Source organism: Lampetra fluviatilis, chromosome 38 (genome assembly GCF_964198595.1).
Source record: "Lampetra fluviatilis chromosome 38, kcLamFluv1.1, whole genome shotgun sequence".
Classification (NCBI taxonomy): Eukaryota; Metazoa; Chordata; class Hyperoartia; order Petromyzontiformes; family Petromyzontidae; genus Lampetra; species Lampetra fluviatilis.
This window is the reverse complement of record NC_136312.1, coordinates 1,197,155-1,202,123: the sequence shown is the minus strand read 5'-3', so window position 1 is coordinate 1,202,123 and position 4,969 is coordinate 1,197,155. Positions and strand designations below refer to the sequence as shown.

General features: G+C 53.9%; 1 pseudogene across 1 annotated transcript in view; it reads right to left on the bottom strand.

Annotated features, from left to right (window-relative positions):
* Positions 1 to 4,046: 4,046 nt before the first annotated feature.
* The window catches only part of LOC144945668 (monoacylglycerol lipase abhd6-A-like), a 9,712-nt pseudogene continuing 8,789 nt past the window's right edge, over positions 4,047 to 4,969 (bottom strand). The window contains exon 8 of the transcript XR_013639705.1: positions 4,047 to 4,791. The product of XR_013639705.1 is annotated as a monoacylglycerol lipase abhd6-A-like (transcript). The remainder of the gene's footprint in view (positions 4,792 to 4,969) is intronic.

Here is a 4,969-nt window from a genome sequence, read left to right as displayed (position 1 = left end):
AGAATAGGTTTTCCCCTTTTTTCTGGCAACAAAACAGGTGTCAAGATGTTAAACACCAAACTGAAACCTTTTACAAGGAATCACGTCTGTACTCTTTGGTTCTTTCGGTAAAGTCACGTAGGTAGAAAAATAAAATAAAATAAAAAAGAAAATATCACGACGTTTCGATCGCAACACAAGCGGTCGTCCTCAGGCGGAAAAAAATATCCAGCAGTGGAACTGCTGAACCAGGTAGAACACCGCGAGAGGTGTTACAACAAGAGGTTGTATATGTTGGCAGCTACATCGCCTGAGGACGACCGCTTGTGTTGCGATCGAAACGTCGTGATATATTATTTTTTATTTTATTTTTATACCTACGTGACTTTACCGAAAGAACCAAAGAGTCTGGATTCCTGCAGTCACGAAAGCTTACAATCAAGATTGAATCACGTCTCCAGAGTATGTTTTTGCAAATAAAAACATACTCTGATAATATATGCATCCTCTGGTCTAACACCATTTTTTAAACTGGGCTCAAAAGAAAGCTGTCTCTGGTGTGGACCAATCAGTTTCAAAGACAATGCCATATATTATAAGTTTGTTGTTTTAACATCTTAACACCTGTTTTGTTGCCAGAAAAAGGGGAAAACCTATTCTCATACTAAACTATTGTTACGTCACCAGGTAAGGCCCAACTGAGCTGCTTTGTGGATCTTTTTCAGAAGCGACCCCTGGCTATCACAAATGATGGTTCAACGAAGTGAGCGGCTTATCATCATCATCACGTGAAAATTTAAAGCAGGAAACAAATACTCCAAATGCGCGATGGTGATTCTAAAATATGGAGGGGAAAATCGGAGGACCCAGTCAAAAATCCAAGCGAGAGACGCAAACTCCAAATATGCAGCAGCAGCAGGCATCGTCAGGGTCAGGATCGAATCCACGACCTCCTGCACACCAGGCGAGGTAGTCAACGCGACTGGTGCGGCGACGGTGCCATTTGAGCCCTCGGCGTGGCCGCGTCCCCGCTCAGTGCCTGGCGCGATCGCCACGCGTGGCCGAACACACACGCGTGACCGTCACCACGCGTGATCGGACACACACGCATGACCATCACAATGCGTGACCGGACACACACGCATGACCGGACACACACGCATGACCGGACACACACGCATGACCATCACAATGCGTGACCGGACACACACGCATGACTGGACACACACGCATGACCATCACAATGCGTGACCGGACACACATGCGTGACTGGACACACACGCATGACCATCACAATGCGTGACCGGACACACACGCATGACTAGACACACACGCATGACCGGACACACACGCATGACCATCACAATGCGTGACCGGACACACACGTGTGACTGGACACACACGCATGACCATCACAATGCGTGATCGGACACACACGCATGACCGGACACACACGCGTGACTGGACACACACGCATGACCATCACAATGCGTGACCGGACAAACACGCATGACTGGACACACACGCATGACCATCACAATGCGTGACCGGACACACACGCGTGACTGGACACACACACATGACCATCACAATGCGTGACCGGACACACACGCATGACCGGACACACACGCATGACCGGACACACACGCATGACCATCACAATGTGTGACCGGACACACACGCGTGACTGGACACACACGCATGACCATCACAATGCGTGACCGGACACACACACATGACTGGACACACACGCATGACCGGACACACACGCATGACCATCACAATGCGTGACCGGACACACACGCGTGACTGGACACACACACATGACCATCACAATGCGTGACCGGACACACACGCATGACCGGACACACACGCATGACCGGACACACACGCATGACCATCACAATGCATGACCGGACACACACGCGTGACTGGACACACACGCATGACCATCACAATGCGTGACAGGACACACACGCGTGACTGGACACACACACATGACCATCACAATGCGTGACCGGACACACATGCATGACCGGACACACACGCATGACTGGACACACACGCATGACCATCACAATGCGTGACCGGACACACACGCATGACCGGACACACACGCATGACCGGACACACACGCATGACCATCACAATGCGTGACCGGACACACACACATGACTGGACACACACGCATGACCATCACAATGCGTGATTGGACACACACGCATGACCGGACACACACGCATGACCATCACAATGCGTGACCGGACACACACGCATGACCATCACAATTAATGACCGTCACCACACGTAATCGTCACCACGCGAGAACGGCACCACGCATGGGGCCCTTGCACAACCGCAAACGAGAAGAGTGCCGAGAAGTCCTTCCCCCCTTTTTTAACGTACAGTGTGAATGAAGTTCAAAACACACACACACGGATAGACCATGCCTGCTGGTGACAACGACTACAAATGTGTACATATATATTTATTCTGTATTACGTTATCGCGTGAACGATAGAAACGCGCTCGGACGTAGCACCCGTCGGCAGTGGTTCGGCTAATCGGCACCTTTGCTGCGTTGCCCACCGTTAATATTGCACCTCGCCTGTTGGGCGTCACCACCCATACCCCCCCCCGTTGGACTCTATTCCTAGGCTCCTAGGCTCCCATGCGTGCCCCCCCCCCCACCCTCGCGTGGCACGGGGGAGGCCCTCATCCAGCAGTGGATAGACCAAGCACTGAGAGTCGTTATTGCACCCCACGGCTCAAGCCCGCGCCATCCCTGTTAGTATCACACGGTACACCACATCCTGTATAGCGCTCGCCTCTAGGGGGCCTTTGGCGTGACCGGACACACACGCGTGACTGGACACACACGCATGACCATCACAATGCGTGACCGGACACACGAATGACCGGACACACACGCATGACCGGACACACACGCATGACCATCACAATGCGTGACCGGACACACACGCGTGACTGGACACACACGCATGACCATCACAATGCGTGACCGGACACACACGCATGACCATCACAATGCGTGACCGGACACACACGCATGACCGGACCGGACACACATACGTGACTGGACACACACGCATGACCATCAAAATGCGTGAACGGACACACACGCATGACCGGACACACATGCGTGACTGGACACACACGCATGACCATCACAACGCGTGACCGGACACACACGCATGACCGGACACACACGCATGACCATCACAATGTGTGACCGGACACACACACGTGACTGGATACACACGCATGACCATTACAATGCGTGACCGGACACACACGCATGACCGGACACACACGCATGACCATCACAATGCGTGACCGGACACACACGCATGACCGGACACACACGCATGACCAGACACACACGCATGACCATCACAATGCGTGACCGGACACACACGCGTGACTGGACACACACGCATGACCATCACAATGCGTGACCGGACACACACGCATGACCGGACACACACGCATGACTGGACACACACGCATGACCATCACAATGCGTGACCGGACACACACGCATGACCGGACACACACGCATGACCATCACAATGTGTGACCGGACACACACGCGTGACTGGATACACACGCATGACCATTACAATGCGTGACCGGACACACACGCATGACCGGACACACACGCATGACCAGACACACACGCATGACCATCACAATGCGTGACCGGACACACACGCGTGACTGGACACACACGCATGACCATCACAATGCGTGACCGGACACACACGCATGACCGGACACACACGCGTGACCATCACAATGCGTGACTGGACACACGCATGACCATCACAATGCGTGACCGGACACACATGCATGACCATCACAATTAATGACCGTCACCACACGTAATCGTTACCACGCGAGAACGGCACCACGCATGGGGCCCTTGCACAACCGCAAACGAGAAGAGTGCCGAGCAGTCCTTCCCCCCTTTTTTAACGTACAGTGTGAATGAAGTTCAAAACACACACACACACAGATAGACCATGCCTGCTGGTGACAACGACTACAAATGTGTACATATATATTTATTCTGTATTACGTTATCGCGTGAACGATAGAAACGCGCTCGGACATAGCACCCGTTGGCAGTGGTTCGGCTATTGGCACCTTTGCGTTGGCCCACCGTTAATATTGCACCTCGCCTGTTGGGCGTCACCACCCATACCACCCCCCCCCCCCCCCCGTTGGACTCTATTCCTAGGCTCCCATGCGTGCCACCCCCACCCTCGCGTGGCATGGGGGAGGCCCTCATACAGCAGTGGATAGACCAAGCACTGAGAGTCGTTATTGCACCCCACGGCTCATGCCCGCGCCATCCCTGTTAGTATCACACGGTACACCACATCCTGTATAGCGCTCGCCTCTAGGGGCCTTTGGCTCCCTACCCAAAACCCCTAGACACTAGCCCCTAGCCACGAGCCCCTAGCCACGAGCCACTATGCACTCTCCCCTATCCACCAGTCTCTTATCCCCTATCTGCTAGTCTCTATCCCCTATCCGCTAGTCTCTATCCCTATCCGCTAGCCTCTATCTCCTATCTCCTATCTGCTAGTCTCTATCCCCTATCTGCTCGTCCCTATCCCTTGGCCACTATCCCCCGGACTCGGTGTGAGCGAGAAATGCGAGGAGGAGCCGCGCCGTCTCGTGGGGCCGCTCCATCGTCACCGTGTGGCCGCAGTCGTCCAGCAGCTCCACACGGCACCGCGGCAGCACCGCCGAGAGCAGCGCCGCGCCTGACACGTCCAGCACCTGGGGGCCGCAACATGAACGTGGTCGTCATCAACGTGGTCATCAACGTGGTCATCAACGTGGTCATCAACGTGGTCATCAACGTGGTCATCAACGTGGTCGTCGTCAACGTCGCCAAAGTCATCATCAACGTCGTCGACGTCATCATTGTAATTTTCGTGGTCATCGCCAGAGTGGC